The 12,876-nt window shown below is 41.8% G+C and overlaps 1 protein-coding gene across 3 annotated transcripts in view; it reads right to left on the reverse strand.

Moving 5' to 3' along the window:
- RCAN2 (regulator of calcineurin 2) overlaps nt 1-8,776 on the reverse strand; it is a 272,477-nt gene extending 263,701 nt beyond the window's left edge. Inside the window, exon 1 of one of the 3 annotated variants that reach the window (XM_009451342.4) lies at nt 8,670-8,776. The gene's annotated coding sequence lies outside the window, so the exon portion shown is untranslated. Of the gene's footprint in view, nt 1-7,972; nt 8,250-8,669 lie in introns of those variants that run through there. The other 2 variants (XM_009451341.5, XM_009451343.4) reach the window with 2 other exon arrangements.
- Nucleotides 8,777-12,876: the final 4,100 nt, after the last annotated feature.

Consider the following 12,876-nt stretch of genomic DNA (forward strand, 5'->3'; position numbering starts at 1 on the left):
AGACATTCTAAGTTTCTTAATGTCCTTAGTTTCCACTTTAAGTATCTCAGCAGTTTTCATACAGCCTGAAGGAAGTAGTTGTTGGCTCAATGAAGGTAATTTAGATCCAGAGGAGCCACAGGAAGCTCTTCAGGTTTACCATTCCATCTCACCTCCACCTGGAGCTGACCCTTCCAAATCAGTCTGCATACACGTAGGGGCTATGATAGCCCTCTTAACCTTCCAAAACAAAAGACACTGAACCTCCCAGTGTGATTACAAACAGAATGGGAAGGAAATCTCCTCTCCCCACCCATGATATCTCAGGAGGTTGAAACCAAACCAGCATCCAGGGTGCAAGCCAAGAATCCCCACAGTGTTCATGTGTTGTGGCACTTAGACACAAGGTCAGAAGGTCAGCCTTTGAAAATCTGACTGAGCAAGTAATTCAACTCAGCATCACCTAAATGTCACCTTGTCAAATTTTTTTTGTTTACCTTGTCAAATTTTGAAGTGTAATGGGCAGAACAGAAGTCACCAAGAGACAGAGAAATAAGAAAATAAAAGCTACCAAAAAAACACATTTTGTGATATGCCAGTTGCTAAATATCTTTCCTGACCAAAATGTGACACTTTTTAAAATAAATAGTTGCTTGTATGTCATAAAAGATCAAATAAATATTAATGCCCACAGCAGGACAAAAGTAACATATTCACGAATTATTAGTTTTCACTTGTCAAGGCTAAGAAATTTTGCTGTTGAGCAAATAAAATTTTGTTTGAACCACCATTAATTTATCTGAATTTACATTGCTATTTCAAAATTCAGGTGCTGATATCTGTAATCAAATAAATAATTTCTTTCTTGATAAATTATTAAACCTCATAAGAGAAGTATAAACTGAGCATTGATTTGTCTTGGCCAGATACTGGACTTTTAGCTTTAATAGTTACAGAAGTCAAAATAAATAATCAATTAAATTAATCTAGCCTGACTTTCAGACAAATTTATGGGGGAAAATAATTCAAATTGGCTGTTTACCTCAATAAATTGGTCAATATAATCAAAATACTATAATTGATATGGTAGCCTAATAGTAAATGTAGAGCCTTTTTTTCTTTGAAAAGACTAATTTGAATAGTCATCAAATTAGAAAAATGACCATTTAAGTGATTTTTAAGAAGATTCCAACGGTTTTCTTAGTGATTTATTCAAAATGGTTTTCTCTGCGTCGTGTCTCATTGAGTAGGTGAACAAAGACCTGCCTGTCTGAAGCTTGCCCAAAAGCAGAAGGGGAGCTGGTCAAAACCAGCTAAAGCAACAACAGAACTAATGCAAATAAGTGCCCATATTTGCTGTCAATATCTTTCAGGATAACTTTTCAGGATTTATAAACTGTTTTTGCTGAATTGAGAAGCCAGAAGAAGCAAACTGAAGCAGTTCTCACATAAGCAGAGTTTGTTCTATTCTACTTAGCATAAGTCCGCGTTAGCAGATCAGCAGGCTGTGATGACAGCTGTCAGCAGTCAGGTCTCACTGAGGCTGCTGTATCCATAGGCCAGGCCACTGATAACAGAAACATCAGAAGAGAAGCCATCCACAGAAATCAACTTTCCTACAAACACTCATGTATGCTGAATCTACCAGATCCCCACCCACTCATCTTCAACTCCCTAAAAGAAAGCCTAACTTCCTTGAACCAATTGTTAGGCATGAATATTTCCAGGGTAGGGGCTATCTCTGGAAAGCACTAACACCATCAAGCCCTTATCTTCACCAAAAAGAGTGCTTACAAGAAGGACAGAGGTGACATCTGTATTCTCCTGCATTGCTTGTGGGAAAGTTCATTAGTATAACCCGCTAAAAAAACAATTAAAAGCAATGTCAGTATACAGAGAAAGCTTTAAGAAGGTCTATCTGTTTGAGCCAATAGTCCCACTTCTAACAATCTGTCCTAAGAAAATAATCCAAAACATAGAAAAAAATTGTGCTCAAAGATGTTTATCAAGGTAGTATATATGATATCTTAAATAATTGGGAACCATCTGAATGTTCAACAATAGAGGAAAGTGTAAATGAATTATGATAAAATTATGCGTGGAAATGCTATGCAGCTAATGAGAAAAATATTCAAAAAGATTATTGGCTTCATATGAAAGTTATTTTAAATTTTCAGTGAAATGCACAGAATGCAAAATTCTGTACACAGTTATAATTCCATTTCTATAAAAATATGCATATAAAAAGTGAAAAGTACATCAATATGTTTACAGTAATTGTCAATTGCTCATGGTAATATGTGTTATTTTAATTCTCTCTTTTTATACTTTCCTGTGTTTTCCAAAGTTTTTCTAGAAAGCACATATGTCCAAGAAAAAAAAAAACATTAAAACTTCAGGGCAGAGGGTCCCTGTTTTCCTGCTGAGTGGACATGCCTCAGCAGACACTGGAAAATATTTCTAGCCTTCATGAGCAGACTCCATGTTCTGCCTGCCACTCACACTTGATGTAAACCCTGATGATGACTCCTTCTTGCACTCCACATCATGCCTATCCTTTCCTAGACCTTGGCTTTGACTTTCACCCTTCTCTGTTTATACTAAAACACCCCTCTGGCAGTACCTCTTCTCTTCAAACCACAGTCTCCTTCCCCCTTCACCAGCTGGACCCAGTTCCATGTCCTGATCAGCCCTGGCCTGACCTGACCCACATTGGTACTGACAACAAATAAGTTACCCCCCCAAAAAACAAGCTATTTGTACCAAAGAACAGGGCAAGGAAATACAACATTCTTAATGCATTATATAAATGTATTTTATATGCATTGGACATCTTTCTTCTCACAGCCATGGTACTATACCAGGCCAACCTATAATTGATTTCTTGTTATTAGTAGGTCCCTATTGTGACAATCATCCTCAACATCTGTGCAGAGCATTCCATTTTTCTGTGCACATTCACAAACTCATAGTACATCACCCTCACACCTCTGTAAAGTGGGGAGATTAGGTATTATTTTCCTAATTGTACAGATAAGAAAACTGCAACTCAGAGAACCGGCACTGAGTGGCTTATTCCCCCTGATCCTCAGGGTGTGCTTTTCTGTAAATAGTGATGATAATACCCACCTTGTGGAGTTGTTGTAAGGATTAAATGAGACAACGTATGTACCATGCTGAGCAAAGCATCTGGAACAGGGGCAGCATTCAACAAATGCCAGTTCCTATGACTGTTAGGTCAATGGGAAGCTCAAGGTCACATAGCAGGGAAATGACAGCACCAGGATTGAGATCCAGGCTTTTTCATGCCAAGTCCATGTTCTTTATACTTCATTCCCAACACTGTATGAGAAGTACTAAGGCATGGCCCGAGTCTTCAGAGAAATTATAATATTTTGGAACAGGCAAATCTCAGTTACATGATATAATAAAGCAATTATTCCCACAAAGAACTAACAACAGTAATAAAATCTAGGACCGAGCTCTAAAATAATACATTTTTTTGGTCCAATAGCTACCATTACAATGTCTTTTTATGCATACATTCCAAAGCTTAGGATTCCAAAATTTCATCCCTTGTCTTACAGTAAGTTGAATATAGAAGATCAGATATGAAAATAAGGCTGTTTACATCCATACTATAAAGAATATTTTCTGTGGGCATTCTGAACTGCAGGGAGTTTGAGCTGTATTTGGAAGCATTTCTTTAACTTCTGGAAAGTACCATTCATGGTCACTCACTTTATCATTTTTAAGGGATTTTTGAAGTTTCCATTGAGTTTAAAGCTGCTTCCATCTTTAAAAATAGTCCTCAACTAATTAATTTAACTTACAGTATATGACACCTAGAGTTGTTAACAAGCGAAAAGACACAAGAACAGTGAACACTTTATAGGCAGAGGCAGAAAACTCTTCAGGAAGACAAAGCACATATCTGTGCACAGACACACACAGAACAGAAAATCTTTCTGTTCCCTCTCTATTCTATGCCATAATAATAGAATCCAGTATGACCAACCTTGGCAATACTATTCTTTATTTACAGCAACATTGGCCTCCTTATAAGCTGGCAAAAGAAGAATTGAAAACTCTGTGTTGTGGAATGTTGATGCTTCTTTATCTCTAAGAAGGTAACCTATTAATGAATACTTGAGAGATGCACATTTTGGAAGTTATTTAATGTGCTGTGTGTTTTTATACTACCAACATACACTTCTTTCTTAGATAAATAGATGATACTCAACTAAGAGGTGGCCCCTATCAAAGCTATGAAGTAGGAAACTTTGTCTTCAGAAACACTCTACCTTTCCCTTTCTACATGTCGTTTACCCTGGCGGCAAAGGGTGGGACCTCCATTTCCTGAGCACCTTCACTGAGACGGACTTATATGTGGTGCCTGGTTTATAGTACTGCTTCAATCCTCACAATAATCTCACAATATATGCATTAATTGCCCCAGTTTCTCAGACATGAGGAAACTCTCATAGAGTTAAAGTAACATGTCTAAAGAAAAGAAACTGGTAAGTGACCATGGAGATTCCTCTACTTTAGTGCCCAGGCAGGCAGGGTTCCCCTTCCAGGACCACGCTTCCCCAACCTCAGGCACTCCCATTAGCTCTGTAAAATGGATCAGTTCACACCAAACTATTAAGGAGAAGCCACCGTTTGTGTTAATCCTCTTTGAAGTATTTCTATCCTCTAAGTGACCAGACAGGTACGACCTTAACCCAAACCAATAGTTCTAGTAGCAGAGAATTTGAGAAAGCAAACAGCAAGACTTCAGAATGTCACACTCCCTAGAGAGCATCTAACCGACCTCTTGTTCCATGAATATACAGATTTAAAATAACAAAAGCCTGAGATGGGATGTGACTTTGCAAACATCACACAGCAAATCAGGTGTAGAGCCCAATCAAAAGCCAGGACTCCTGACTCAGTCCAGTTCTCTTTTGTGGCATCAGCCAAAAATATCCAAACCTAGGGCAAAAAACACATCCCAGGATAAAAAAGAATTATTTTAATGCTATTAATTCACATTGGTAATTCAGAATGCTGGTCAGAGCCTCGGCTTCAATTCTAGGTGCACGTCTTACAAACTGTGTGACCCACGCAAGATATCCTCTCTTTGCCTTGGTTTTCTTGTCAGTCATCTGAGAATAACAACAGTGCCTGCCTCATAAGGTTAGTGGGAAGATCAGATGTGATAAACCATGTACAGTTCTAACTTCCTTGTGTTCAGTATGTAGTAAGCACTGAATAAATGTTAGATATTATCATTATCATTATCATCACTGTTACCACTAGTAGTAGTTCACAGTTCATACTACCACTTTTGGGGATAAAGGTAGAAACAACTTCCTGCTATTAAGTTTGTCTCTCCTTCTTCTCTAAAAGCAACCTTACACAGTCTCAGAAATGAAGAGAAGTAAGATCAGTAGAAGGTTAGCACCAGAAATGAAGAAATTACATTTGAAAATAAAAGTGCATACTGAACATTTTCATTTGGTTGTTCAAAATAAAAATTCTCCATCTTTCTCAAGTCTCCTCTTATTTACTCCCTCAGTTAAAAGCCTGACCATCCTCTAGACATCTAAGCTTCTCCTTCCATACCACCATCCACTTGGTGACCAGTGCTACTGATCCTCCCCCTGAAATGGCTCTGTATAGATCTCTTCTCTTTCCTCCAGGCCATCTGGTTCAGGCACATTTCATAAGTTTTGCGGGTTTTGTTTTGTTTTGGTCTGTGCCACTCCAATGGTCTAAAGTCTCCTCATTCCTTTTTGCAACCCCACCTCCTCACGCCTCCAAAGTCACTTTTGCAAAATGTAAGTTAGATGAAATCATTCCTACCATTAAGGGCCACATGGTTTCTCCTCCTTAGCAGGGTATATTCACAATCCAGCCTCAGTGAAACCTTTCTAAACATTCCTGTCTTCCCTCAGAACATGTAGGTGTCCTCTGAATGTGACCTTTCTGCCATGTGTGTATGCTGTTCCTTCAGTGTGGAACACCCAGCCCCTTCTCTAGACAACTCCTACCACCTATTGGGATCCAGACCAAATGTAAACTCTTCTTTAAACTCTTCCAGATTCCCTCCACTCTTTCTTCTGTTGGCTCCCATTAAACTTGTTTCTGTCTTCATTAAACACTAATGATGTTGTATCATTACCATTTATTTTCTTCTCCTTTTCTGCTAAATTGATTTCTGGGAGGCATGGGCCTCATTCTTTTAGCCTCTGGCACAGGACCTACAAAGCACACAGGAGGTGCTCAACAAATAATTATTGAATTGATCCAGTGGATGCTACAGAAGGTAAAATAGGAAAATGAGACCTCGGTGACTGTCAATGTTAGTCTCAATAAAAAGAATTTGTGATATGTATGACTGTCTGCAAATGATTACACAAGTGGTTTTTAACACCGTGATGTGCACTTGCAAATGAGAAAGCTCTCGAGTTCCCACTTCTGTCTGTTACACGTTCATCACTGGAGAAAGAGTCATGCCCTCCCAAATTTAGGTGAGTTCTGGAGGACCTGCACACACTAAGCATTTTGAGAACTCTCAGAATCATGTAGCTTTAGATGAGAACACTTTTCCCTCACAAAATTCTATGGACTGGACTCAGGTAGTAGATGCTCAGTAAATGCTGATTTGATTTGCAGTGGATTTGAATGCAAAGTGCAACTCACATTTTAGACTAATTGAACTCAATGGCTGATCATACTTAATATAATAGCTCTAAGGCTAAAGGAAATCAATGACTACACTGAAAAGCAGCCTAATGCTCACTCTCCTGCCTAGTTGACAGTCAATGCTGACCTGCCTCTTGATCCTTTCCAGCTTTTGGGTATTTCCAACTTCACTGTGCCCCCAGAATGCAGAGGCCGGTTAGCAAGTGCTGCGTCGTACCTTGTGGTACATTTGTTCTTCGTTTTGAAGTTGATGTAATAAAGGATAACAAAGGTGTGAAACTTGAGTTGCACTGTTAAAGTTGTCCTACATTTCCTAAAGCCTCCCCTCTGCATGATAAGTTGAGTGAAATTCTGGCTGAAGGGAGAGAGAAGTGTGAGCTGGAATGCTGTGACATCCCTTCATCTCCAATTGTGGAAAACTGTGGGAATGCATATTAAAGGAACCCCAGAAACTTGTTTTTACTAAACTGAGACTTAAAAAAAAACTTCATTTGGTAGTTGAACACCTCTATCCCATTGTAAGAAACAGGAAAGATTCAAAGCATGCACTCTGCTATAATTCATTTTGGGATAAGAAATAGGCAGAAGTACCTCGAAGAATAAATCATTAACTAAAAGGCAAACCGAGGCACCCTGGAAACCAGCGAGACCTGGAGGCGGCCGAGGGATCAGGCGGCTGGGATTTGCCTGTTCCCTCTGGTGACTTCTGGAGCGAAGCATCCCACAGGCAGGACGAACCCGGCACACTGCGCTCCAGTCCATTTCACTTTTCAAACTTGAAGTTATTTTTAGATGACCCAAGGCCGCTAATCCCAAGCAGGACAATTCTCAGCCCGCTGCACCTCTGTGCACCTACCCCCTCCCCAGCCTCTGCATTGGGAAGAAGGGATCTCTCGATCTTCTTTGCTCTCTGCATCCAGTTAGTCTCTTCTAGCCCCCTCTCTAAGCCTCAGTCCCGGGGATCACAGGCGTCATCCTCGCTCCTTCACTTATGCACCTGCTGCTGCTTCCAGGAAGGCAAACCCCCGGGCCACGGGCAGTGGGGAAGGGGCTCGTTTGGACCCGCGCCCCCTAGAGGGGGGTCGCGGGAGATCTCCGTCCCCACGGCCGCAGCCGGGACTGACCACAGATCTGGAGACAAACCCCACCCCCGCCACCGCCCCCGCCCCCGCCCTGCACCCAGACCCGGCCCGGAGACCAGATCCCCGCCGCGGACCCCCGGCACGACCCCGGGGCTGCTGTCAGCCCCGGCGGGACGGGGTGCCTGGGCGAGCCTGGCCGGCGCGGTTACATAACCGACCTGCTGGGCGTCCGCGATGCGCCGGCGGAGGCGGAGGCGGAGGCGGCGGCTGGGGCGTCTGCGGGGGCCAGCTGCTAGCGCGCGGCGCTGCCTGCTCACCTGCCCGCCGGTGCGAGCGCGTGGGGGCGGCGCGGTGCCCGCGGGCCTTTGCGTGGGGCCGTACGCGGCGCGGCGCGCCCCGCCTCCCTCTCTCTGCCGCCGTGGGTCAGTGGGATTCTGCCTGCTGCCCGCTCCTCCCCGCAACCTCCGCCGCCGTCACCCGGGACAAAGCGGCTCCAGGGAGGGGCTGAGCCGGCGGCTCTCGCAGGAGCCGGCGGAGATGGGCGCGTCCCCAGCTCCGACTCATCGGGCCAACCTCCAATCAGACCCAGGGAAACCGAAAGCCCCTGTCTGGCCTCTTCTCATCTCCTCCCTCCTGACCCGGCGCCCTCCCCAGTCCCCTACCCACCGCACCTCCGGGGCTCTCACCCTGCCCTCAGCCCCGCACCCCCTCCTTTCCACTTCAGGTGCCCGGGAGGGCGCAGGAGCCTCCGGGCACCTGGCGTGGGAGCCTGGCCGCAGGAGTCCCGGCCTCAGCGGGGAGAGGCTCCTCGGGGTCCCATACTAAGCTGAGGGTGAGGGGGCAGCGACAGCCCAGAAGAAATGGGCAGAGAAGCAAACTGTGGTGGGGGAGTACTGGGAGAAAGACTCTTCTTACCAGATGTCTGAGCCCCCCGACTCTGGCTAACTGAGGAAATGTCGGGGAGCCCCTGGATGGTCCTCCCGGGCTTCTGCGCTTGGTGGGCGCTGGCGCCCTCTGGCTGGAGCCCTGCGCCCGGCCCAGCCCAGGCCGCTGAAGGTGCCCTGCGCGGGCTTCACAGCTTTGCCAGGATTTGCAGCCATCAGACCTGAGGACAGAAGGGTTGGGGCTACAAGGAATCTATTGTGTGAGAGCCGTGACACAGTGAGTGGGAGGTTGGTATCCTACAGCAAACGGGACTGAAGGTGAATCGGAATCTAGGGTAGATCTGTTGCTCAACAAAGTTAACCCCAGTAGAAGTCTCTGCTTTACGGAATAAAGCAATTCAAATGGGCAAGGAAGCCTGTGGCTTACGGGTGGCACAGATAGGAACAGGACTGAGTCTCACGGCAAGAGAATGTGAATTATGCAAAAGATCATAGGAGAGTGCGGGAAATTAAAGGAAGGAGGTGTGCAGACCAATCTGAGGGAGGGAGTGAATAACATTTAAATCAGGTTTGTGTTCTGTCATCTTTCGAATTGCTGCATAAATAAGCCGTTTTCTTTTTGCTTTTTATGCCTTTTGATTTTCTGATAACAATATTACGATTGCACTGAAGCAGTCCATTCACAATCATTCTTCACTTACCCACACTACGTTGTTTTTTTCCAAAGTTGACATACAATCACGGTTTGTTTGTTTTCAACAAAAAAAGGTAGACAAGACGTTGGCTCTTCTCTCTGATTAATCTGCATTAACATAAACACAATTTCAGAATTGAAAATGACCTTAGGCTTCCCCTCGTTCAGCCTTCCCCTGGATGCATAAATCTGTAATTAGTCGTTGATTTAGATAATTGCCATTTGGGTTAGAATTGTCTGAAAGGGCATTCTTAAGTTGAGCAAAAACTTGCCTCCCTTTAATCATTAGTTCTCCCTTACTTTTTGAAGCCAAAGAAACCAAGTCAAATTCCTCTTCTAACTATCTTTAAAATATGTAAAAATAGCTAGCATGTCTAATGCACTCCAGGATCCCCTTTCTTTCCAAGTAAAGCATCCCCAACCCTTTAAACAAAATCTCACTTATTATTAGTGAGTACTTCCTAGAATCTTCGTCAAACTGATGACTTTCATCTTAACAGGGACTATTTATTATTTTGTGAATATACATTTACAAATAAAATTTTCAGCTTATAGAAGCAATATATTCATTGCAGAAATTTTGAAAAGTTGGAAAAACACAGGATTTAATGTGAGAACTAAATGAGGTAATACATGTAAAACACCTAAGCACAGTGCCTGGCACACAGTGATACTCAATATATGTTAGCTATTACCAAAATCAACATAGCCATTTTCCTAACACCAAATATAGATATTGTTACTTTTCTAGATGCTGTTTCTGAGTTCTCATAGCCACATATTCCTCCTTCTACTGCTAAGAGAAATTCTGTGTCAGTTTGTGTGAAGAAGGAAGCATAATAAATGAGGAAAAAAAGAAAAGTGACAAACAGCCTCATGTTGTTTACCTTGAGAAGAACAAAATGTTACTAGCAAAACAAATGTTAATGGCAAGAAGAAAATACAGAGAGAAAAAGAGTTTATGGGATGGGGTCTGAGCTTGAAGAGGATTTTGGAGAGCAGAAGGAGTGAGGCTAAAGGGTAGCTAATGTTAAGGATGGTGGTAAATAAGATTAGAATTTTGGTTTGCTAACATTTATTGAGCATTTAGTATATGCCACGCTCCATGCCAATGAATTTTTATACATTAATTCATTTCACTTTCATGGCAACTCTATTAGACAGGTACTATAATTAACCTATAGTAAAGAAAGCACAGAAAGATTAAATAAATGACTTGCTGAAGCTAACAAGTGGAAAGCTGAATTCACACCTAGACAACCTGGCTTTGGAGTCCCCACTAGACTAGACTGCCTCTCAATGGTTGTACGTGACATTATAAATATAAACTTTTAGGTTCACAGAAAAGTTGAGCAGAAAGAACAGAAAGCTCCCATATATTGCCTGCCCCCACATATGCATAGTCTCCCTGACTATCAAAGTCTGACACAGGAGTAATACAATGAATAAAGCTACATGAACACAACATTATCAACCAAAGTCCGTAGTTTACAGATTCACTCTTGGTGGTGTACTTTTTTGAGTTTAGACAAGTGTATAATGACCTATATCCACCATTATAGTTTCACACAGAATAGCTTCACTGCCTTAAAACTCCTCTGTGCTCTGCCTTTTCATTCCATCCTCCCCACTAAGCTCTGGCAACCACTGAATTTCTAATTGTCCCCATAGTTTTGCCTTTTCCAGAATGTCATATAAGTGAATGTCATTTCAGATTGGCTTCTTTCACTTAATATGGATGTAAGTTTCCCTGTCTTTTCACGGCTCAAATAACTCATTTCTTTTTAACACTGAATAATATTTCATTGTCTGGATATACCACAGTTTATTTGTTCATTCACCTGTTGGAGGACAACTTGATTGCTTCCAAGTTTTGACGATAAGTAAAAAGTTGCTCTAAGTATTCATGTGCAAGTTTTTGTGTGAATGTAAGCTTTCAACTTGTTTGGGTAAATATCAAAGAGTGTGATTGATAGATCATATAGTAGGTTTAATTTTGTAAGAAACTAACAAACTCTGCTGAAGGGGCTATACCATTTTGCATTGCCACCAGCAATGAATGAGACTTCCTGTTACTCCACATCCTCACCAGCATTTGGTGTTGACAGTGTTTGGGATTTCCACCATTCTAATTGGCATCTCATTATTTTGATTTGTAGCTGCCTATTGACATGATGTTGAGAATTTTTATATGCTTATTTGCCATTTGTCAAACTTATATGCTTAAAGCCATTTGCGATGCCTTATTTGCCATCTTCTTTGGTGAGGCGTCAGTTCAGATCTTTTGCCCATTTTTTAATCAGATTATTTTCTTATGTTGCTTTTCTTGTTTTCTATTGGTAAGAGTTATTTTTGTATTTTGAATAAGAGTTCTTTATTAGATATGTCTTTTATAAATATTTTCTCCTACCTGGTACTTGTCTTCTCATTCTCTTGACAGCGTCTTTCGCAGAGCAGTTTTTAGTTATTTACTTATTATTTTTTTGAAGTGGAATCTCGCTTTGTCACCCAGGCTGGAGTGCAGTGGCGTGATCTTGGCTCACTGCAACCTCCGCCTTCTGGGTTCAAGCAATTCTTCTGCCTCAGCCTCCCAAGTAGCTGGGACTACAGGCACGCACCACTGCGCCTGGCTAATTTTTGTATTTTTAGTAGAGACAGTGTTCCACCATATTGGCAAGGCTGGTCTTGAACTCCTGACCTCGTGGTCCACCTGCCTCCGCCTCCCAAAGTGCTGGGATTACAGGCGTGAGCCACTGTGCCCCACCTGTTTTTATTTTTAATAAAGTCCAGCTTATCAATTTTTTATAGATTTTACCTTTTGCACTGTTTCTAAAAAGTTATCACCAAACCCAAGATTATCTAGATTTTCTTCCATGTTATCTTCTAGGAGTTTTATGGTTTAGAATTTTACATCTTGGTCTATTCTCTATTGTGAGTTAATTTTCTTGAAGGTTATAAGGTCTGTGCCTGGATTCTCTTTTTTTTTCCTGCAGGCGGGTATCCTCTTGTTCCAGAACTATATATTGAAAAGATTATCTTTTCTCTGTTGTATTGTGTTTGGCCTTCATCAAAGATAAGTTGACTATATATTTGTGTGGGTCTATTTCTGGGCTCTGTATTCTGTTCCACTGATGTATTTGTTTGTCCTTTCACTCAGACCACACTCTCTTGATTACTGTAGCTTTACAATAAATCTTAAAGTCAAGTTGGTTTGGTCCTCTGACATTGTTCTTCTCCTTCAATATTTTATTGACTACTCCAGATCTTTTGCCTTCCCATATAAACTCTAGAATCATTTTGTCAACATCCACAAAATAATGCAATTTAGACTGGGATGCCATTTAATCTACAGATCAAGGTGGGAATAACTGACATCTTGAGCACACTGAGTCTTCCTATACATAAATATGGGATATCCCTCCATTTATTTAGTTCCTCTCTGATTCCTTTTATTAGAGCTTTGTAAGTTCACTTACAGAGATATTGTAAATATTTTATTGAATTTATGCCTAAGTATTTAATTTTTTTGGCTTTTGCTCATGTT

Source organism: Pan troglodytes, chromosome 5 (genome assembly GCF_028858775.2).
Source record: "Pan troglodytes isolate AG18354 chromosome 5, NHGRI_mPanTro3-v2.0_pri, whole genome shotgun sequence".
NCBI classification, from domain to species: Eukaryota; Metazoa; Chordata; class Mammalia; order Primates; family Hominidae; genus Pan; species Pan troglodytes.